General features: G+C 43.1%; 1 protein-coding gene and 1 pseudogene across 1 annotated transcript in view; both read right to left on the minus strand.

The window, feature by feature from the left end:
• LOC138947258 (uncharacterized) overlaps positions 1 to 25,292 on the minus strand; it is a 188,884-nt gene that overhangs the window by 105,144 nt on the left and 58,448 nt on the right. The gene's annotated exons all lie outside the window — the stretch shown is intronic.
• LOC138947240 (uncharacterized) overlaps positions 1 to 25,292 on the minus strand; it is an 84,383-nt pseudogene that overhangs the window by 35,731 nt on the left and 23,360 nt on the right.

Here is a 25,292-nt window from a genome sequence, read left to right on the forward strand (position 1 = left end):
ATTCGACATCTCCTTGACAAACCAACCTCACCTTGACCCCAATTCCAAAATTGATCGCCCACAACAAACACGGACAGAATAATACAAAGCACAACCACAATAGAACTTACCCAAACAGCTAGCTGACAACCTTGGTAGAGTGAGATCCGAGTGATCAGTTCGGACCCCAGGTGTGCGCAAACTCACTCGTTCTCTCTCCTTCCTCTACCGGGTCAAAATAGCCACCCAGGCTTAAAGCCTTTAAGTCGCCCGCCAACCGCCCACGCTAGTCCTCATTCATACCCTTTCACAACTGATTCACACGAGTCACGGCCCTTACTTCCCGATGCTATCTAAACCCTTCCTAATCCCCGAAATGAAACTCCTATCCCACCGCTGCCACCATTGTAACTCCCCTAAGTTTTGGGAGAGGTATAGGAATACCTTTTAACGTACAAAACACTCAGACACAGTCAACCACTCTTACTCTAATCACTGACTCCACAACCAGGCAACATTCAAACCAAAGTTTATTATTTACACACACGACCACCTCGCATTCACATTCACATCCAATCACAATCGCTCAAAATCAAAGATAGATGAAGAAGGAAGAATTATCTTAAAGTTTAACAAAACAAACTGGCTATGAGAATTTATAACTTGATACTAAAAGAACTGTAAATATCCCTAAATATTACCACCTATCACCTTAATTCCCTGATCCCGAAAAATCAAGAAGTCTCTTTATAAATCTATCTCAACTCAAAATCCGCTTATCTTCACCTACAGTAATCAATTAACCCCGTTATTTATTAACTAACTATTATTTCTCACTTACATTTACACTAATACCTCGTGATAGGGACTACCTACGTTTATTGCTACACTGCCTTCAACCTTGATGCATACGATCAACGCCAAACGCAGCTACACATGAAACCAGTAGGCCCAGCCACCAATAATACTAATTAACTTAACTTTAAATAACAAGACTCTCAATTATCTTCCACTTATTTCAACACAATAAATGGTACGACCATTAAGTCATCACTAACACACTCAAATTAATCCACAATGTAACAACCTTACTTCATAGCAACAAATTACAATATCACTACATAACTTTCTCTTCACGCGTAATGATCATGACGTCTCACAACCAAGTCCAGTTCACATCTCGCCGATCCACAAAAATCAACGTCGCTCAAAACAAAACATAAAAAATAAAGACACTCCAGATTAGTCCCGTTGAATCTTCCACTTATTTCAACACAATAAATGGTACGAACATTAATTCATCAATAACACATTCACATTAATTCACCACGTAACAACCTTACTTCATAACAACAAATTACCATATCACTACATACTTTTCTCTTCGTGCGTAATGATCATGACGTTTCACAACCAAGTCCAGTTCACATCTCGCCGATCCACAAAATCAACGTTGCTCAAAGAAAAAAACAAAGACACTCCAGATTAGTCCCGTTGAAATGTAATAACCAGGCCTGGTACCCAATTTCTAACCTAATATTTAATTAATAATCAATTTCTACCTGGTTTCTTCTAACACTTGCACAATCTTTATGTCTTTAATATGTTTAAATTCACTTATAGGTCACAATGCTTAGTGAAGCCACAGCTGCATAACTCGAGGCACACAGATGCCATAATATATTCTTGTGCACAGATTGCTCGTGGCAATAGCATGCCAGCACCTTCCACCACTTTACCCACTGACGGTGGGCCACCTCACCTCCACAGCTCACACTTGCGACACACCGGTGGTCAAACACTCCACCAACAACACGCCTTCCTCCCGGGTATAGAGCCGGAAGCTTCTTGCACCCGGAAACTCATGCTGTTCCCTGTGTCGTTCGTCTCTCCTGGCTTGGACTCGCCCACAGCCACGCTTCTATGCTTGAACGCTGTTGTAGGAACAAAGCCAAGTATAACTACTTGTTCCTCCAACAATACTTAATTACTCATTAATTACCATAATTAACTACTTAATTAACCACCCTGGCCATCTCGTCAAAGTTACCATTTAACTTTAACCACAACATCATTATCAAAATACCAGAGTCCCAACATGACCAATTATGTAATAATTCTTACAATTTTCACTCCCTTAAATACCTAATTATAGTCTTTACTTTTATACAATTGTAAAGACACCATCATCAATATAAATGTACAAAGTATTTACAACTCCCATTTCACAAAGTCAATACAACATGGCTGCCCCCATAATCAACAATTCCTAGTTCATTATTTGACCCAACCATTTACAAGCAGCCCCTTCACAAACAACGCCACTTCTCTTACCCCTTATGAATTTAAGTCATATTACATAGTGGCACCTCGTTCTTCCCTCTTTCTCTAACCGTGATGACGTCACATATTTACAACCAACCCCCCGTCTTCTGTCTTGACAGTGAACTCCCGTTTAAAACCTCCCGTACCTCGTCTCCAAATTTCCGCACTAACAACTACTACACGACTATTCTCTGGAATTAACGCTCTCTACCTTAAATACACCCTCCATAAAAATAAATCCTTCCCACACATGAGTTCACTCGCAGCAACTGCTGACACCTCTTTTCTTCTCTCCACCAGCCTACTCGCTCTCCCCACTTCTTGTGCTTGAGCCATTTCAGCACAGGTCCTTTGTGCCAAGGGGACTCCATTTATCTTCAAATTTAGATTCCCTCTCTCGTCCTTCCTACTTCTTGCACACTGAAAAACTGTCCACCCCCTTTCCCTTGTTTCCCATTTTCCCTCTCCCCTTTCTACCCCCGACACCCTACACATAAAATGACACCAACCCAGGAAACTAAAAAACTAAAACTCTCTCATACACACACACTACCGAACCAACAAATTTTGACCCTGAGCACGGAAGGAGAGAAAAACTACAGAATTTCAACACACCTTGCCGTTCGAGGACTGACCACCCGTAGAACCCTTGAAGCCACACCAAGACAGCTGGAACACAACTTGTCTCCGGGGTCGAATAAAACATCAACACGCCGGTCGGCCGGATAGAGCATTCACATCAACCATCCGTTCTCTTCACAGTTTTACACAGCAGTGACCTTCGAGCCTGTGACTCGTTCACGCATCACGCAACCCCACGTGCGTGAATACACTCCCGCGATTGGCTGTCCATAGCCACGGACACACACTGAGTCTCTGTATAGGCACCCATCTGAGCCAAAACCGCACGAAACCCAGCTCATGCACGAATTACAAATAATTCATGGCTGGACTTGGGCAGAGTTTGTGACAATAATCTGGGAGATCGTTGATGAATATGTTGAAGAGTGTGGGGCTTAGAGTATTGCCTTGATGTACACCTTTCCGGACGGATATGTCATGTGAGTGTCCGAGTGCGGTCTTAGTGCAGATAGTAGATTTGCTGTACATATCTCTTATAACGTTGAAACAATTCCCCATAACTCCTATCCTGTTAAGTTTGAGGAGGAGAGCTTCGTGCCATACGTTGTCGAAGGCCTTTTGGAAGTCCACGAAGCATGCATACAACCTGTCTTTTCTGTTTGTAATTATTCCGTCGACGATCTTTTTTAGGATAAATATTTGGTCCGTCGTTCTCGACTTCTTTCTAAATCCGGCCTGTTCCCTCGCATATAGATGATTAGATTCCAGGAATCCATTTAGTCTATTGTTAATGATCTGCGAGAAAAATTTCCCTAGGTTATTATTTAGTGTTATCCCACGATAATTACCAGGATTCATAGGGTCACCACTCTTATAGATTGGAATGTTTATACCCGTCGCCCATGCTTTGGGGCACGAGCCTATGTGCAGAGCTGCCTGAAACAGTTTTTTAATTGTTATTTGTGTAGCAGGCAGGCTTGCCTTGATTATTTCATTTGTAATTCCATCTACACCTGGTGCTTTTTTCGACTTCAAGTTGGAAGCTGCTTTCGCGATTTCTTCCATTGTGATAGGCAGATCGAGTTGTGCGGATTGTGCGTTGATATCAATGTTATTGAGCTCTGCCCGTACGTTATCTTTCGTAGTTTGCTCTACTTCGACATCAGTGCCTATCAGGTTTTGTAAGTGGTTTATCCATTTGCATGAGCTGATGTTGCTTCTATTCCGGTCGTTTGGGTTCTCAGAGTCTTTTAGTAGTTTAAGTGTTTTCCATACGCTTGTCGGGTCATTTGTGTATGCATCGTTCAGAGTAGCGATGAGTTTGTTTTTATACAGTTGCTTTTTCCTTTTCAAAGCTTTATTGTACGTGCGTGACAGACTGAAGAGTTTATCTCGCAGAGAGCGGTTATAGGGGTGGCGATTAAATGCGTTTCTTAGTGACTTAAGTTCCCGTCTCTGTACGTAGCATTCCTGATCGAACCATTTCTTACTCCGCTTTTTGTTTCTTTTTTTTCTAGATAGTCTGCATTTCAGGGAGAGTTTTGATGCTTTTGTCATTATGTCCGTAAATTCGTCTACTATTTCATCTAAGGTGTTTGTCATGGTATTGTCTTGTAGTCCGTCTATCTTATTGTCAATGTCTCTTAGCAGCATAGTAAACGCTTGTGTTTTGAGTGCGCATTGTAAGCTTTCGGCTGAGTGTTCGTCCCAGACGAAACTCGTTTTGTCTTGATTATTTGGCTCTGGGGCTGTAGCGTAATTATTAGACGAGCTCCTTTCCTCTTTTCTTTTCCATAGTGCTGGTATGTGTATCGTCAGACGTATAGGACAGTGATCTGAGTATTCATTTAGCGCTTCCACTGTCATGTTTACTACACCGCTATATAACACATGTGTACATATGAAATAATCAACCACACTGCTGCCGTTAGGTTGGTGGCTGGTAAAACGCCCATCTAGATCACCTAGTGTTCTTCCATTCAGAATAACAAGGTTGTTGTCGATACACAGGTCAATTAATCGACGGCCAATTTTGTGCGTGGTGTTGTCCATTGAGCACCTTTGGTGTATATCCATCGGCTCATTAAGTAGGTGTTCATTGAATTCGTCACCCGCGGCATTGTCGTATCGCACAGAGTCCACGGTTATGTAATCCACTGTACTGCCTGTCCTCGCGTTCATATCGCCACACACAATTACGTTGCCTTTGGTTGAAAATATTTCTACGTCACGCTCAAGACAGTCCCATATTTTGATTGAGTGGTCTTTCCCATATGATGAGTGTTCTGGTGGTATGTAACACCCACATATAAAAGTATCCTGACCGTGTTTGTCCATCGTTGGGATTCTAACCCATACAATATCACTATTACTCTGTGGTAAGAGTTTAACATGCTGTCTAAGATCCGCTTTTATAAAAACGGAAATACCGCCTGACGCTTTCTGTGCGTTTTCTGTGCGTTTCTGACGCTTTCCGTGTGTCGTAACTTTTGACAAGGCAAGACAACTGAAGGGTTCATAGATTAGGCAACCGACTCACTGGTCAAGGCTGAGGGGAAACAAGAGTATCTTGTCAAAGAAAGAGGTTACACACAGACACACGATGCTGAGAACTGTGGCCGGTTTTTCACTCACTTTCGCTCAGGACCTTCATCGACTGTGGTTTCTGTTGTTTACGTCCAACAGACAAGAATAAAGAGCTCAGTGCAGTTTCATGTTGGCATCTTCGCATGTACTCTTCACTCCTGACCAAAACTACCCCACCTCCTGATGGGTACATGTGCACTCAAGTTATCAGTGACTGTCATCACGCCATTGCGGCTGTGATCTTCGTACCAAGAGCCGGACTGCTCTGTTATCGATTTTGTTGTGGTGAAAATTTGACGATGGTCTGTCCGTACATTGGAGGTATGACCTGCTGTTGGGACCGAAAATGAGTGTCCGCGTCCACGTTTTGCAGGTGTCCGTTTAAGGGGGGGCAAATATAGAAGGAAAACACTCCGTGCCGAGCAAATGTGTCCGTACATGTCAGGTGTCCGCTCACGCCGGGGGCCGTACATTGCAGGGACTGCTGTATAACGAAATCCCTCTTTTAACGAACTGCCATTGATTTCCCGGCAGACAGCCTTCTATTTCTTACTTGTTACTTTCCGGCTACATCGAACCTTTTGAACTCATTTGCATAACGAACCCCTCTTTTAACAAACACGTTTTCATCGCCCCAGAGCCGTTTTGTCTCTAAAAGTCACAATGCTACAACGAACTGATGTCAATAATTGTCTCCAAAGACAAAAATACACAAAAATACACAAACACAAGTGCACATCGCGTGATGAGCGAACTCTGAACAAACTAACAGCGGGAGGTGCACAGATCGAACCAAAACCGAAAGTTGTGGTGACGTCATGACATTTTGCGATGTACGTCAGCGAAGCTCATGCACATGTGGTGTCTTGCTAAAAACAATGGCTGACGAACATGGTTTCGAAATCTGGAACTGTTTTTTTGTTTTCTCCGATCCGTGACCGAGTGACGCGATATAGAACCACGCGTTCATTTGAATCAATACTCTCCTCAGGCAGTGAAGTCTCCTAAATTGCTCAACACTGTGGACAGTCCGGAGTGCAGTTATGTCTCGTGAATGAGCGAGTCAAAGTTTTATCGTGAAAACTGACGCTTTTCGTGCACCTCCCGCTGTTAGTTTGCTAGAGCTCTCTATGGATTATATTATGAAGCTGTTGAAAACATGCAGAGATTGTACTCTCCAAGGAAAGATCGATGGGACGATCATTTGAAGGTGAGTGGGAAAACTTGTCTTGAGGCCATTTAGGGTTGAAAACTCAACAGCGAATTACTGATATAACGAACTAAAATGTATCTTCCTTGAGATTCGTTGTACCCGGACTCCACTGTATATCAGTCACAATGTCCTTGCCAGAAAAAAGTGTTGTTTCCAAAAGACATCCCGTGTGTCAAATGATCAGACATTCCACCGGCCTGGGGTCAGGACAATGCGTCAGATCGAAAAAGTATGTGTAAATGACTGCAGACCGAGGCCTGGGAACAACACTGACGTACTCTATCAGAAGAGGAAAAGACCTTGGCAAAAAGGAGTATCAAACAACATGTCAGGATTTATTTCTTCAAACAGTGGAACCCTTTAAGACTTCCCCCCTTGGAAAAAACATCATTTATGTCTTAAACTTTCTAGCTACATTGTATTACCTCTGTTTTGTTTGTTCGTTCATGGGCTGAAACTCCTACGGCTTTTAAGTGTATGACCGTTTTTACCCCGCCATTTAGGCAGCCATACATCGCTTTCGGAGGAAGCATGCTGGGAATTTTCGTGTTTCTATAACCCACCAAACTCTGACATGGATTACAGGATCTTTTTCGTGCGCACTTGGTCTTGTGCTTGCGTGTACACACGGGGGTGTTCGGACACCGAGGAGAGTCTGCACACAAAGTTGACTCAGAAATAAATCTCTCGCCGAACGTGGGGACGAACTCGCGCTGACAGCGGCCAACTGGATACAAATCCAGCGCGCTACCGACTGAGCTACATCCCCGCCCGTATTACCTCTGTAAATCAATCTCCAGTATAAGATTACCTACCTTAAGATTTGATTTTCTGAGATCATGTAGAGGCCTTAAAGGAGGGGTTCCACTGTGTTATCTTTTCTGTATCATGTCTTTGATCAGAAGCTAACAAATGCAAGTCAGGCTATAACTCTACCTAAAATCAAATTCTAGACATCTTCAGCATTAACCTAAAAGCAGAACTTACATGAGGCTGAAGTTTGCAACTTTCTGCACGATGTAGCTTCTAACAGCAATAACTGAAAGCAAAACCTACATGAGGCTGAAGTTTTGCAACTTTCTGCAGGATGTAGCTTCTAACAGCAATAACTAAAAGCAGAACTTACATGAGGCTGAAGTTTTGCAACTTTCTGCACGATGTAGCTTCTAACAGCAATAACTGAAAGCAAAACCTACATGAGGCTGAAGTTTTGCAACTTTCTGCACGATGTAGCTTCTAACAGCAATAACTAAATGCAAAACCTACATGAGGCTGAAGTTTTGCAACTTTCTGCAGGATCATCAGCATGAAGCTTCTGACGGAAGCGTTGCCACTGTCCATGTGTTCAAACAGGGTGTCAAAGTGTTTCTCCATTGGGGCCGGGTTGTGCTCATAGCAGTTGGAAACGACCACTGAAAAAATAGTATGACAAACGTCAAAACGACAAATGCTACATAATGTAACATTCATGATGAAGTGATAAACATTCAAGTAGCGCAATGTAATATTTTGGCCAAAAAAACCCATTACAAAATGTTTTGTCAATAATAAACGTTCATTTAACCTACCATTTTTGTTTTTCTATTCAGAATTTTGGAACGTTAGCCGTCTATTTTTGAAAAAGATCAGCTTTAACTCACGCATTATTATATTGTTTTCACTCTCCAGGAAGTGCTCACTCACTCAATATTATATCGTTTTCACTCTCCAGGAAGTGCTTACTCACTCAATATATTATATCGTTTTCACTCTCCAGGAAGAGCTCTCTCCCTCAATATTATGTTATGTCGGGCGAACGACGTACCCCTGTATGCTGAATTGGTTTTATTCCTATTCAGCAGGCTACTGTGTCAGCATTTTGGGTTATTCTCAAACAGCTTGGTCGGGAGACAAAACACCCTGGATGTTAGACCAGCACCGAAATTGTGGCGCAATTTATAGCTCCAGTTTTCTTCAATTTGTCTAGCTATACTAGTCACCTTGGTTTTGCTCGACCTACAACAGTAGCATAGCAGTTTCAATTTAAAACCACCCACCCACCCTTCTATAAGTTAAGGATAATTTTAATTTTATTTTAGTCAATTAAGTAAAAGGGGTTGAATCTCATTACAACGTGTTTTGGTTTTGTTTTTGCTTGTTGTTTTTGTGAATTTTAATCATTTTATAGCTTGTGTTTTTGCATTACTGTTGTGTTACGGTGCTTTGTGGGGGCATAAGATAGACATGGCCACAGGCGAAAGTAATTCTGCTTGGAAGCACACACTATTCAGTAACTTTAACGATATCTGCAGGATCCTCCCAGGATTGAGCCCTTACAAAAAGGCCATGTTGTTGTGGCCTGGTTCAGTGGAGGAGGGTCCTGTGGCTGCACCATTACCGACCTGTATCCATTGCTAGTCTTTCTCACCCTGTGAGAGCCAGGGGTTGGCGTGCTAAACAGAGTGATTTGGTTGGTGGACTCCACCAGATATGTATAGCAGTTTCAATTTAAAAGCAATTCACTTTTTACATCGATTCGACGAGGAGAACGAAGTTTTGGTAGTGTCTGACGAGTCACATCGGAGTCGAGGGAAAGACAAAGGAAAACCGCGGAACCGGCGGCCACGACACCGTGACCTACTTTTTGCTGGGGTGTGGTGAGTGTTCACGGTAGGCAATACTTTTGACTGACACTTCTTCATGGGGAATCCTATCTCTAGGATACCACAACTTTCTCAGCAGTCGCCTTGTAGCTCGTGTATTTTGTAGCAAAATTCGGTCAGCATATTGGAAAGGGGTGATACATGCCGGGAGCTGATCGTCTTACGCACACTGTCGAAGTGACCGAGTCAGCAGCCACTCATAATAGTCGCAGAAAAGGGGGGAAGTTGGTGCTAGTAAAGGCCGGGGGCATGTTGTAATTTGCCTGGTCACGTTTACAGGGATAGGAGATTGACAACGCAGTCAATTTTGGTACAGCACGACAATTTGGAAAACATGACGGTTTCGTTTTGCCATGGATGTAAGGGTAAATTAAAGGAAGGGAGGTAACTACCGGATAACAGAGTACTCTTCATAGGGGGTCACAAGTTACCTCCCATGTAGTGCTGTACTGTTTTCAATGGGAACTAAGGAATTCGAGGACAGAACTTGACAGTGATTACTAATAATGAAGGAAAAGCAATCACAATAAGTTTGAAAAGGTTAATATCAAACGCAGAAATGTTTTAATTGTCGAATTTAGGGGGGACAAGTTCTACTAAAAAATACTTGGGCAAGAACCTTAAATAATTAGGGGGGCCTAAAGCTGTGGTCACATCAGGCTGTACCTTGCCGCTACCGAAACGGCAGAAGGAAGAACAACACTGGGTTCTAACACGGTAATTCAACTAGTTATAGTCTGAGTGTTACAGATGTCTGGGAGAGGACGACCTCAACGCCGGGGGGCTGGCAGGCGACCAGCCAGACTGAGGTCACGCAGCCCAGTGCAGCAGCAACCAGGGCCGAGTGGGCACGGGCAGCCAGGACCGAGCCAGCGAGACGGGGACCATGGGCAGCCGGGACCGAGCCAGCGAGACGGGGACCATGGGCAGCCGGGACCGAGCCAGCGAGACGGTGGCCATGGGCAGCCTGGCCCGAGCCAGCGAGACTGGTGGGATGATGGGCGAGAGACCAGACAGGATGCGACAACATCGTCGGATGCCCGCACTTCAGCGCCCACGAGCGGAACCGATCCAAGTATACGGGAATTACGTGAGAGGCTGAGATTTTTGGAAGACGCTTTCGAGAAAGGGGCGGGAGGACACAGGGGTCATAGAATGGACCACCTCTCTATAACAGTGGCACATGATGTCAGAAGAAAGATTGTGGAGGGGAAATCCATCGACCTGGCAATTCTCCTTGCCAAATCCTTTATGGACAGGCAAGAGGACAGGCAGACAGTGGCCTATGTCTTGGACGACCAGGGGCGCCTGGACCCAAAGGAAGAAAAGAGGGGAAAAGGAGAAATGTCCTTGGCGCAGTGGACCAGTGCGTTCCACATTTACATGTCGGCATACCTGGTGGTCCACCCTGAATGTTTGCAGGACATGCTGGCTTATGCGGAATTAATCAGAGGCGCGGCCCGGGATTTCCCGGGCAATGGCTGGTTGCTCTATGACCAGCAATTCCGCACAGTAAAGGAAGCAGACCCAACGCGACCGTGGGGAAACATCGACAACCAGCTGTGGTTGCAGCTGTTCTGTAAGCCACCAAGTGTGACCTCATCCCTTGTTAGGTCACCTCCAGCTCAGTCGGCCCAAGGGGGGGACAGTGCCAAAAGAGGTGGGGGCGCGTGCCATTATTTCAACAGAAAAAGGGGATGCACTCGCGACAACTGCTCATACAGACACGCCTGTTCAAGCTGTGGTAGCTCCTCCCATGGAGAAGTCAGTTGTCGCAAGAAAGGGGAGGCTACCAACACATCATCAGATAGGTTCAGTGATACATTTGAAGACAGTAGGTAGTCATCGCCAGGTGTGCCCAGTTCGGTGCATGAGAGCCTACATAAGTGCGAGACCAGCCGGACCAGGTCTTCTGTTTAAGCATTTCAGTGGCGCTCCTTTAACAAGGTACCAATTTCAGGCAGTTTTGAAAAAGGGTGCGGCCACCCTGGGCTGGCAGGTAAACCGATTTTCTTCTCCTTCGTTCCGTATTGGAGCTGCAACTACAGCTGTCATAAGCGGTAGGACAATGGAAGAGATAAAGATATTGGGAAGGTGGAAATCACAAGCCGACGGGTATACATAAGGGAATAACTTAGGGAACCCAGTGACACAAGATGGCGGATGTGCACAGGTTTCGTAAATTGGGCAAGTTGTTAAAATCAATTCGCAACAATAACAAGTGTTCATCTGAAGGGGGGGGGGGGGGGGGGGGAAGGTGGTAAGTTAGGCGTATAATAGAATAACTTTTCATTTTAAGTTAATCTAGCAGTTGCTGTAACATAAGCAACGACAGCCGGTGCCTCGCCGCAGATGGTGTACACCTCAGCGAGTGGGGCAACACACTCTTTGTTGCGAACTTAGAGAGACAGCTCATAGGTATAATTAGGGCGGGCAGATGTGGGGTAAATTGCTAGCAATTTGTTGGCATAAGATAGACATGGCCACAGGCGAAAGTAATTCTGCTTGGAAGCACACACTATTCAGTAACTTTAACGATATCTGCAGGATCCTCCCAGGATTGAGCCCTTACAAAAGGCCATGTTGTTGTGGCCTGGTTCAGTGGAGGAGGGTCCTGTGGCTGCACCATTACCGACCTGGGGTTCTCACCCTGTGAGAGCCAGGGGTTGGCGTGCTAAACAGAGTGATTTGGTTGGTGGACTCCACCAGATTACTTCTGCAAGTATAGTACGTAATGGGCAAAACAGAGCTGAGACGTCAGCCAGGGGCCTGCTGATTCGCTGGTACAGATGAGGGCAATTGGATACAGAGAAGCGGAGGGGGTGCATTTCTAAATTTTGTGTTTAAAAAAGTGGATAATTGCTGCCTGTGGTTATGTCTATCTCCCCACTCTGCGCCCGATTATGCCAAAAAGTATTAACCTGATTGAACAACAATATGTTTGTTTTGAACTTATGTAATTGTGGCTGAGGAATAGTGACTCAGAACAGCTAAATGTTTGATTGTACATGGATAGACTTTTTACCCTGGTCAGGGGTTTTTTTTTGCTTAAAGAGGAATGTACAGCAGCAAGTTTGTTGCTCGTGGAATTTTGAACCCCAGTCAGGGGAGTTTGTGGACGTGTGGATACACATGTGTATATACCAGCTCAATAAATGTTGGAAATGTTACTATCAGGGTGAAGTTTTAGATGGTGCGGTATGAGGATGGAAGTTGTGTGTATATGTGTAAAAATGTGAGAGTGGTGTCGCGACATAAAGACATTTAAGCCTCAATCTTAAATGTTGTTGTTTTCACTCTCCAGGAAGTGCTCACTCACTCAATATTATATCGTTTTCACTCTCCATGAAGTGCTCACTCACTCAATATTATATCGTTTTCACTCTCCATGAAGTGCTCACTCACTCAATATTATATCGTTTTCACTCTCCATGAAGTGCTCACTCACTCAATATTATATCGTTTTCACTCTCCAGGAAGTGCTGAATCAGCTTGCTGAGGTACTGAGCACAGAGGTTCCCGGCTGATTGGCTGATCATGGCCAGCTGACTGGAGCCAATCTCACGAATCATATCGTCGTCATTCTCCATCGCCTCTATCATGCCCGGAATCAGCGGAATCAGGCGATGACTTTCATTCATTGTGGTCAGCTTCGGAAAAGAACAGGCCACAACTAAAGTGATCCAACAAGTTTGTAGACACAGTAACTTCAATCAAAATCTTCTGACCACAGTAACTTCAATCAAAATCTTCTGACAACAGTAACTTCAATCAAAATCTTCTAACAACAGTAATTTCAATCAAAACCTTCTGAGAACAGTAACTTAAATCAAAATCTTCTGACTCTGAAAGCTCAGTGGTTCACACCAGAATGCATGAATGGAACCTATACTTGGATTATTTTTTTCACGAGTGGGTTTTCAACTGTTTTTACCTCGCCATTTGTGCAGCCATACGCCGATTACGGTGGATGCATGCTTGGCATTGATGTGTTTCTATATCACACCAAACTCTGACATAGATTACAGGACTTTTTTTTTACAATGCGTACTTGGTCTTGTACTTGCCTGAACACACGAAGGTGGATAAGGCATTAGCAGGTGTGCACATAAGTTGACCTGGGAGGTTAGAAAAATCTCCACCCTTAACCCACCAGGCGTGGGCGGATTCAAACACTCCACCTTCCGCTTGGAAGGCCAGCGTCTTATCCACGAGGCCAGTGAGGAATGAGCTGTAGTGATATCTGCCTACTAGTCATGATTATCCATGTAGCCTGGCCACACACCCAGACTATCTCTGCCTCTGCAGCAGTCTGCATTCAGCTTCCACAGTGTCCAGTCTAGAACTACCAGTACTCCCTACTTTGTGCTCGTGTGTTCAACCTTACCTTTTAGTCTTATCTTCTTCTTCGTTCATGGGCTTCGACTCCCACGTTCACTCATGTTTTTGAGTGGATTTTTACATGTATGACCGTTTTTACGCCGCCATTCAGGCAGCATACGCCGATTTCGGGGGAGAGTCTTATCTTCAATACAGTGCAATCAGTACTATATACGTCTTAACAGTGTGGTCTATGCATGTGTGCATGTCATACTACACATACATCATATCATTACATGAGCCTCACCCAGCCAGAAATATTCACAGCGACAGTCGAGTACACTGGGCAGAAAACGGAAGTGGTATTCTCAGTCGCAGTGTTCATCTTGGTCTGACTGATCTTGGCAAGGTAGATCAGGTCATCATATTCCTCCCATGTGAAGGCTTTTCCATCTCTGAAAAGTTTCATCAAAATTCAGGAAATACAGAGTACAGTGTACTGATATAGAGAAACATGGCAGGTGTAGGGATAACTACTAAGAAATACATCCTCAATTATTGCCACACACACAAAAACTGCAGCGGCAGTCAACAAAAATCACACATTAAACATTTAACGACAGTGAGTTGGCTACCATGAAACAAAATAATCAAAAGTGTGATTTGATATGAAAGACAATTAACCAAGAGATTTCAAGAAAACAACACAACAATAACAACAAAAGCAGACATACAAAGAAATTGAAGAAAAGGAATTCAGAGACATCAAATATGTGAGAATGTTGCTGGGACACTGAGCTAAGACCAAAAGTATGAAGAGGTAAAAAAGAACAAAATCTCTCTCTCCCCCCCCCCCCCCCTCTTTCTCTCCCTCTCTCTCTCCCTCTTGCTGGCCATCCATTTGTCTGTCAGTCTTTCTCTCTCACAAACACACACACATGTTCACGATGTACGTACAAGCAAACTCTCATACCTTGTTTGTTTGTTTGTTTGTTTGTTTGTTTGCTTAAGGTAGTTCACTGGACCCGTTAAATATAATTTGGTTTCTCCCAAAAGTTGGTTATTTTTTAAGTTCGATCTGTCTGCTATGCATTCAGCATAAAAAAAATATAGGGTAGTGGGTTCGTTTCGGAGCTATGAGTCTCGGAAGACAGTGCCCGTTTTGAATTTTGGACCGAAAAATCGAAAAATGGGTATGTTTTGAAAACGGCCAATTACACAAACATCTGCATAGGAATAGTCATTTAAAAAATATCACCCAAAGCAGCAATGGGCAGGTAACGAAGTGCACTGGTAAACGAAAATGTTGCGCATACTCAAACTTTGTGACGTCACGTCTTTTGCCAGAGTTTATTTTAAATTTGTTCCTCATGTTGAGGTATTTTATTGCTGGTAGCCTGGAAATAAATTACGATTTGATGAGATGGGTTGTAAACGCAAGAGCGATCAAAACGGCATTAAAAAAAACAAAAAAAACGACAGGTTGGTAGTGTTTTTAGGGGGGGTTCACTCCCTTGATTAACCCCACCCTTTGCACTATTACTGTCCAGTGTGCCTCAGAAAAATATGTGTCACGATAATGTAAAGGGCTGTTGTCCGATCATTTGTCTCAGATATATGAGCCAACTAAATTATGTTTTTAAAAACCACTGTTACATATGACCTCTGTTGAAAGTCAAAGGTCACCGCAACTTTGAAAGGCCACAAGTCCGATTCAAATGTAATAAAAACGCCAATCAAAAGGTGGAGGTCACTTGTTTGATACAAGTGTAATAATAAAAATTAATAATCAAGGCTTGGTTTATAATTTTGCTTAATAGTGCGTACTGTTATTTGTTACGGTTTGAAGGCTGGGACTTTTTGAGGGTGGAATTAAAGCAATTTTTCGCCTTATGGGCCCCTTATGCCTCGAAGGACTTCAATTATTGTATTATCTGCTGCCAGCGTACAGTTGAAAGAGGGCTGCATACACAAGACACTTGTTCTTAATACTACTGGCTGTTATTCTAGTTCAAACACCGGTTTTAACATGTGGTATTCTGATGCAATCACGCTGTGAGCATCACGGGTTGGGAGACACTCTCTTACCTGCTACCGGAGCTTCAATGTTAGCTTTGGTGATTATTACGATGTCACTGGCAAAGAGAACGGCTTTGTACCGATTTCATTAGATGCCCACGTGTTTTTGACCTCGTGGTTGGTAGGCGTGTCGCATTGTTTTTATTTCTGGCGGTGTCGTCATTTTCTGACGTCATTTGTTCTGGGCCGCGTCACCACACTTCCGCTGCCTGAAAAATGTGACGTTTGTTCTATTTACGTCGTTCGAATGTTCGACGTGTTCTTCTTCTTCTTCTTCTGCGTTCCCTGTTCGATGTGTTCGAATTCCCAGCCTGCCAGGAAAAAATGGCGACACAACTCAGTGGCTTCCCTTTGTGTATGAAGAGTAATATCCCTGTCTCCATTTGACCTGCCTTAACGCCCAGCCGACCACGCAGGGCCATATCTCTCATATCTTGTGTCATCTGATGAACATACATCAGGATAAGAAGGAGGCTAACATAGAAACACAAGCTGAACAAAAATCCAAATAAAAAAAAGACCAGCAAAACTGATGACTGAGAGCACATACTTGACACAGTCGAGAGATGTGGACACAATTTCCTGCACTGCGCTACCCAGATCCCCGCTTTCTTCATCATCCCACTCGTAACGGTCATCCTCGAAAATAGCCGTCACTCGCCGTAGAGCGTCCATCAACAGTGCCTTGTCTCTCTGCAATCAACAATCAGCACCATTGACAGAAACGACTGGCACAGTGAATTCCCCCCCCCCCCCCCCCTTCTCTTAACACTATTGTTACTGGCTCTGCCTCGATCTCCCTTATCGCTTTGCAGAGTTGATGTACATGTACTATTCCATAGTATTCTGACTTTATTTTGATTTGCAAATTTTTGCTTTGCACCTAGTCATAAACATTTATGAACTACAATGGTTTTTTGTTTTATATAATGTGCTTCTTGAACATAAACTTATCTTCTTTCACTAATTATGTGTGACAGCTAGGCGACCAGTCACCAATTATAGAGTAAAGTTTTTGTCATTGTCCAGTCTAGTGTTTGTAGTTCATATTGCCGATCGCTTTATGTTTTGTGTAATGCCATTATCTGTTCTGAGTTAAACTTTGAGATGCACATGTCCAGTCACCGGTAGATCCTAAGTGCGCTTAGCCGTCTGTGTCCATGTTCTGACTAGTCTTTGATCCTTTGAACTTAAGCCGCTCTCCTAGGAAGAGACGGATAGCCGGGGAGCCTGAAGGTGTTGTTATGTCATATGGCGGCCTGTCTGTCTCTGCATGTATTCCTCGGCTAGCGCCATGTAGCAGTGGTTTTCAAGTAGGTGCTAATTCCTTTGTCGGATCGGGACTGGATCGAATACCAGCTCAGCTGGCAGGTGGTCAGTTGCATAACTGTTATGACCGACCCAGGGTAGCCGCCGATAACACATGCGTGTGGTAATGTTTGATGCGCTCAGATCAAGGTCTCGTTAAGAGGGTGTGAATTCCTTTGAATTTGATACGGAGAAGCGTGTCAGCTGCGGTTGGAAGGTCTTAATCCCTTACCCCCCCTCCCCCCTTCTTCTTGTTAAGAATGTTGTGTTACTAATAGTTACTAGGATTTTGATTGGATGTTTGTGACTCTAGCTGAAGTTTGATTATGTATGTACATGCTAGGGTGTGAGAGAGAACGTTGAGAACTTCTGAAGAGTATGGACGTATTTTGTTGTGTGCTCCACCAACTCAAGAGATGTAGTCAACTTTGTATTCTGTGGCTTGTGGCCACCCGGCTTCGGCTGGGTAGGCGGAGTGGAGGAGAGAAGAAGATGTTAAACACAGGAATAAAGTTTGCCATGCCAGTATTCTGCTGTTGTCACAATGTCATATGTTGTGTCCGTGAGTGAGGGTCCAGAGAGAGTCCGTAACACATCATCAAAGAAGCAAAAGATCTAGTTCTTTGTTTGTTTGTTTGTTTGTTTGTTTGCTTAAAGGCCAACATCCACAAGAATTTTTTTCCTGGAGCGACCTAAACTTGAACCCGAGGCAGTTCGCCAAAAAGAACCGCCGATCACGAGAAAAGCATGCGTATCGCATGCGAGACGATTTGCAAGCCAGCCAGCGCAGCAGCGGGTGGGGATTTGGTCTCGGCAAAGAAACAAACAATGCAGTGTTTGATCTCGGTGAGACTGAAAGAGAGACAGAGAGCACGAGAGAGAGCGACAGGGACACAGTGATTCAAGGCGCACAACTCTAGTAAAGTTGTCGTAGCATGTCCGCCTATGGCCAAAGTGATCCGGGTTCGATTCCCGGCATGTGTGGTCTATGTTTTTTGTGTTTTTTTTTTTTAATTCTTGTTTACTATTGTTTATTATTTTACTCTATTAATTTTTTTTTAATCCACGTGCACAAGACAAAAACTTTCATACTGGGGGAGCAAGCCAGTCTGAAGAGTACTCGGGTCCAGTGCCAGCGTTTTTACATTTAGTCAAGTTTTGACTAAATGTTTTAACGTAGAGGGGGGAATCGAGACGAGGGTCGTGGTGTATGTGTGTGTGTGTGTGTGTGTGTGTGTGTGTGTGTGTGTGTGTGTGTGTGTGTGTGTGTGTGTCTGTGCGTGTGTGTGTGTAGAGCGATTCAGACTAAACTACTGGACCGATCTTTATGAAATTTGACATGAGAGTTCCTGGGTATGATATTCCCATACTTTTTTTCATTTTTTTGATAAATGTCTTTGGTGACGTCATATCCGGCTTTTCGTAAAAGTTGAGGCGGCACTGTCACGCTCTCATTTTTCAACCAAATTGGTTGAAATTTTGGTCAAGTATTGTTCGACGAAGCCCGGACTTCGGTATTGCATTTACATGCGAAAAATAAAGCAAGACGCTTTAAAAATGCGTTCAATGAACATGAAAAAAAGAGTGCTTTTAATGAATATAAAAAGACAATAAAAAAGGAATGCAAGTTGTATCATAATGAGTTCGTTAAAACTTTGAGAAAGTTAAGAAGTAATGACCCGAAAGCATATTGGAATCTTCTAAATAAAAAAATTAAATAAAAAATAATTCCAAAACTAACTATCCAACTTGTTCGGAGTTTTTCGAACATTTCAATAAACTACAAGAGTGTGATGAAAATGAAATGGAGGATAGTAATGAACCTTTAAATGAAGCAAGTAATGAATTTCTTAATGCGCCTTTTACAAAGGAGGAAGTTATCAAATGTATAGACAAGCTGAAAAACAATAAGGCATGCGGTCAAGATAAAATAATTAATGAGTATTTAAAAGCGTCACATGATCGAATGATTGATATTTAGTCAAGTAGCTGTCGAACTCACAGAATGAAACTAAACGCAATGCAACGCAGCAAGACCGTATACTCGTAACATCGTCAGTCCACCGCTCACGGCAAAGGCAGTGAAATTGACAAGAAGAGCGGGGTAGTAGTTGCGCTGAGAACGATAGCACGCTTTTCTGTACCTCTCTTCGTTTTAACTTTCTGAGCGTGTTTTTAATCCAAACATATCATATCTATATGTTTTTGGAATCAGGAACCGACAAGGAATAAGATGAAAGTGTTTTTAAATTGATTTCGACAATTTAATTTTGATAATAATTTTTATATATTTAATTTTCAGAGCTTGTTTTTAATCTAAATATAACATATACCGAAGTCCGGGCTTCGTCGAAGATTACTTGACCAAAATGTCAACCAATTTGGTTGAAAAATGAGAGCGTGACAGTGCCGCCTCAACTTTCACGAAAAGCCGGATATGACGTCATCAAAGACATTTCTCAAAAAAAAAAGAAAAAAACATTCGGGGATATCAATCCCAGGAACTATCATGGAAAAATTCATAAAGATCGGTCCAGTAGTTTGGTCTCAATCGCTCTACACACACACACACACACACACACACACACACACACACACACACACACACACACACACACACACACACACACACACACACACACACACTGTTTGGTCATTAAAAATCTGAAAATTGTAAAAAAAAAATAAAAATTTATAAAACGATTCAAATTTACGTTCATCTTATTCTCCATCATTTTCTGATTCCAAAAACATATAAATATGTTATATTTGGATTAAAAACAAGCTCTGAAAATTAAAAATATAAAAATTATTATCAAAATTAAATTGTCGAAATCAATTTAAAAACACTTTCATCTTATTCCTTGTCGGTTCCTGATTCGTGAAAGCGAAATTACAACATTTAGTCAATCTGTCGAACCCACAGAATAAAACTGCACGCACTGCAGTGTTTTCAGCCGGGTCACGAGAATAAAACAGCTTCGTCAATCCACGCGGCAAGGAAGTCGCTCAATTTTTGCGTGCAACACGAAGTAAACAGACATGCAAGAATAGCGACGGGTTCAAGTTTAGGTCGCTCCAGGAGAAAAAGTCTTGTGGATGTTGGCCTTTAACGCCCAGCCGACCACGAAGGGCCATATCAGGGCGGTGCTGCTTTGACATATAACGTGCGCCACACACAAGACAGAAGTCGCAGCACAGGCTTCATGTCTCACCCAGTCACATTATTCTGACACCGGACCAACCAGTCCCAGCACTAACCCCATAATGCCAGACGCCAGGCGAAGCAGCCACTAGGTTGCCAATTTTAAAGTCTTAGGTATGACCCGGCCGGGGTTCGAACCCACGACCTTCCGATCACGGGGCGGACGACTTACCACTAGGCCAACATCTAGTTCTTTGAACCCTCTACATATGTATTCATGTAGTAGTAGTAGTTATTATAGTAAATATAGTCCCTCTTTAGGGCGAGGGCCAGATGCAAAAAAAGTATACCTATGCTTATTCTGTTACCCTCGTAAAATAAAGAATTGTCATTGTCATTATCTTCCTGCCAGCCTAGCTGAGCCTGCCGCCATCCATCTTTACTGAAGCCAGAAGTTGTAAACAAACCTGTCTAGCAGACCTAAATGAAGCTCAATCATCACCGAATGTTACATACTGAATGAGGAAAGAATGTTGAGTATAACTATGATATTTATAACTTCGTTCTGCAAAAACAACAACACAGTCAGAAAACGCGAACACTCAGAGCATCCCGAATCACAAACTATCAAACATAACACAACACAGGAGCAAGTGAAACTATTTTCAGGTATCCCACACAGTTCCTACACCACTTTCTTCGTCACTATCGCTGCTATTGTGACTTTATTCTGACGAAAAACAATCCAAATCCGAAGGATCGTCAAGTTCTAGCATACGGAAAAAGTTGCTTTCGATAAAAAAAAAAGTCATTTGTGCCTTACCTCTCTGCAGACAAGAAGCACCACTGAGAGAGAAAGACAAAAAATAAGTAATATGATAAATAATCAAGCCTTCCATCATCAATGCGCTGTTAGGATTCATTGTCTTCAGTAAATTTGCCGAAATGGCCATAGAGGGTACAGTAATTGTTGGAAGTCTACATTAATGGGCGGTTCTGGTGACGTTATGCCCCCTCTTTCTTTCGGCTGGTAACTGGCGCCACCTCGCGGCAAGATCACATGAGAAAGGGAAAAAAACTTGCATCGGTCCCAAATAGCATATCGGTTTGGTAACAGTTTGTGTGTAAGTCGTGCATTTTATACGGTAAACAGACAATGGTCGGTTCTGGTGAGGTTATGCCCCTTCTTTCTTTCGGCTGGTAACTGGCGCCACCTTGCGGCAAGATCACAGGAGTTGTCTCGCGTTATCACCCCAGAAGCACTCATTATGACAAATACCTTCCTTTTGATGTATGCCAATGACGGGCGCTGTGGCGGGGTGGTAAGACGTCGGCCTCTTAATCGGAAGGTCGAGGGTTCGAATCCCGGCCGCGGCCGCCTGGTGGGTTAAGTGTGGAGATTTTTCCGATCTCCCAGGTCAACTTATGTGCAGACCTGCTTGTGGCTTATCCCCCTTCGTGTGTACACGCAAGCACAAGACCAAGTGCGCACGGAAAAGATCCTGTAATCCATGTCAGAGTTCGGTGGGTTGTAGAAACACGAAAATACCCAGCATGCTTCCTGCGAAATCGGCGTATGGCTGCCTTAATGGCGGGGTAAAAACGGTCATACACGTAAAATTCCACTTGTGCAAAAAACACAGGTGTACGTGGGAGTTTCAGCCCACGAACGCAGAAGAAGAAGAAGAAGAAGATGTATGCCAATCATACCAGCCACCCCAGATCTGTCAAGATGAGACAACTCCTCCCTCCACTTGGATACATACCAGGAATCTACAGCCGACCTGCTCTCTGTACACTGTTACAACTTGGGCTGAATTAATCAATGTAGCAGATTCTTTGTCTCGTTCACCTGTCACAGTTGGAGATCTGGGCCGAGGAGCAGAGAAAGTTACCCCCTAAACGGGACCCGCCAGCAGTGTTAGATTGGTTAAAACTGAAAGTTGTTGTGATTTCAACGAATCAGAGCCCGCGCTTTGTTCTCTCCCGTTTGGATTGCACCCACTTTCGGTTCGTACACCTCAGCCCCCTTCTCAAGATGATTGTGTCCCCTGGAGAACATTTTCTCAGTTTTGGTCCAATTGTTAAACCTTGTATGTAATATTTTTTCATTGATTAAAAAAAACAAAAAATGCTTCAGGTAGTCAAGGGGCTAAAATGAACTAACCTTTGGGTTGAACTCAATCTTTTCGACGACAGTTTTGGCGAGGGAGTAGGCCTGAGGGGTGAGCATCTCCAGGCAGTGGAACACAAACTCCATCATGGGTCCCGTCAGTTCCAGCTTTGCTATCCCTGCTTTCCTGTGTGATGGATATCATTGTTATATTACAGTTCCAGCTTTGCTATCCCTGCTTTCCTGTGTGATGGATATCATTGTTATATTACAGTTCCAGCTTTGCTATCCCTGCTTTCCTGTGTGATGGATATCATTGTTATATTACGGTTCCAGCTTTGCTATCCCTGCTTTCCTGTGTGATGGATATCATTGTTATATTACGGTTCCAGCTTTGCTATCCCTGCTTTCCTGTGTGATGGATATCATTGTTATATTACGGTTCCAGCTTTGCTATCCCTGCTTTCCTGTGTGATGGATATCATTGTTATATTACAGTTCCAGCTTTGCTATCCCTGCTTTCCTGTGTGATGGATATCATTGTTATATTACAGTTCCAGCTTTGCTATCCCTGCTTTCCTGTGTGATGGATATCATTGTTATATTACAGTTCCAGCTTTGCTATCCCTGCTTTCCTGTGTGATGGATATCATTGTTATATTACGCTTATGTGCATAAAGCCTGTCCTTAACTGGGTAAAGTCGACTATGCGAAGTAGACTTCGCGAAGCTGCCTCCACGAAGCTTTAACACTGAGTTTTCGCAAAGTCAACTTCGAGGTTAATTTAAGGACTGCCTTAAAACATAGCAGATACATTTTATTTTTAGTATGCAAGACTAGGCCAATAGATCATATTACACATCATGCTGTATTAAGCATGTGTGTGTGTGTATGTGTATGTGTGTGTGTGTGTGTGTGTATGTGAGTGTGAGTATGAGTATGAGTGTGTGTGTGTGTATGTCCACCTTATTGTCGCGCTATGTTTACGCTCACTGTCAGATTAAACTGGTCAGATTATGACACTCACTGTCGTCAACTATATACTCGATCTATAAACCCAGTACTCTCACTGTAGCTCAGTATATAGATCCCTCAATGCTGAGCGTTAACCTTCACAGCGAATCACATTAATTGAACCAATCAGAACGGAGAGATCTGACTAACTACTGCGCGACCACGTTCGACTCAAACCGAAAAGCATCTGCATGTGGCCTACATTTTTTTTTGTTCTAGCATTTCTACAATATTTTAGCATGTTGTATTGCGTTTGAAGCCTAGAAAAAGAAGGGAGTTATGGTGCATTTTTGAAACAAGCGAGTGAAAGTGATAACCACAGGATTTCGTGCTTTTTACTTTCGTGATTCGCACGCTTCGAAACGTGCATCATAACTCCCTTATTTTATCATATTTGTGGCTCAAAACTTAGTATAACGTGAGAAAATACTGTGAAGATACTAAAACAACAACAGCATTACATGCACATAGGCCTACTTTAGTTTTAGGTCGGGACTGGTCGCTCTGTAATTAGTCAGAGCGGAAGTAAGCCACAGTGAGAGCTTTGAATGTACTTTCGATTCAATGACAATTGTCTGCATAATCAAGTAATCCCTACTGCGGCCAGTTCGTTTGTATTCAGTTACGAACACGGAACTAACCGCCAAGTTGGTTCTACTACATTTAATTTGTTTTGCTTTCCTAAATTGAGGCAAACCTACTAACAACAAAAAGGACTTTAGTCTGGTAAATGGGATGTTAGCTGGTTGTCCCATAAATAAATTCTACGTTACGACGGCAAAATGGCAAGCAGTGGTCTATATTTACATATGTGCCATGAGTCAGTGTTTGGTATATGGTGGTAACACACACACACTTAAGCATAGCAAGGCGGTATAACACAAACACTCAGCAGAACCAGGCGCCATAACACACACACTCCCCTGCAGACTTCAGAATAAGGCGGTATAAAACACACATTCAACAGAACCAGGCTGTATGACACACACAATATGTAGAGAGACTAAGGCGGTATAACATAAACATTCAACAGAACAAGGCGGTATAACACAAACACTCAACAGAACAAGGTTGTATGACACACACACTCAACAGAACAAGGCGGTATGACACACATACTCAACAGAACAAGGCGGTATGACACACACACTCAACAGAACAAGGCGGTATAACACACACATTCAACAGAACAAGGCGGTATGACACACACACTCAACAGAACAAGGCGGTATGACACACACACTCAACAGAACAAGGCGGTATGACACAAACACTTAACAGAACAATTAAGGCGGTATAACAAAAACACTTAACAGATCAAGGCGGTATGACACACACACACACACTCAACAGAACAAGGCGGTATGACACACACAATCTGTAGAGAGACTGAGGCGGTATAACATAAACATTCAACAGAACAAGGTGGTATAACACAAACACTCAACAGAACAAGGTGGTATAACACAAACACTCAACAGAACAAGGCGGTATAACACAAACACTCAACAGAACAAGGCGGAATGACACAAACACTCAACAGAACAAGGCGGTATAACACAAACACTCAACAGAACAAGGCAGTATGACACACACAATCTGTAGCAAGACTGAGGCAGTGTAACATAAACATTCAACAGAACAAAGCGGTATAACACAAACCGACTCAACAGAACAAGGCGGTATGACACACACAATCTGTAGAGAGACTGAGGCGGTATAACATAAACATTCAATTGAACAAGGCGGTATTACACACACAATCTGTAGAGAGACTGAGGCGGTATAACATAAACATTCAACAGAACAAGGTGGTATAACACAAACACTCAACAGAACAAGGTGGCATGACACACATAATCTGTAGAGAGACTGAGGCAGTATAACACAAACATTCAATTGAACAAGGCGGTATGACATACACAATCTGTAGATTAACTGAGGCAGTATAGCATTAACATTCAACAGAACAAGGCGGTATGACAC

The sequence above is a fragment of the Littorina saxatilis genome, linkage group LG1 (assembly GCF_037325665.1).
Source record: "Littorina saxatilis isolate snail1 linkage group LG1, US_GU_Lsax_2.0, whole genome shotgun sequence".
NCBI lineage: Eukaryota > Metazoa > Mollusca > Gastropoda > Littorinimorpha > Littorinidae > Littorina > Littorina saxatilis.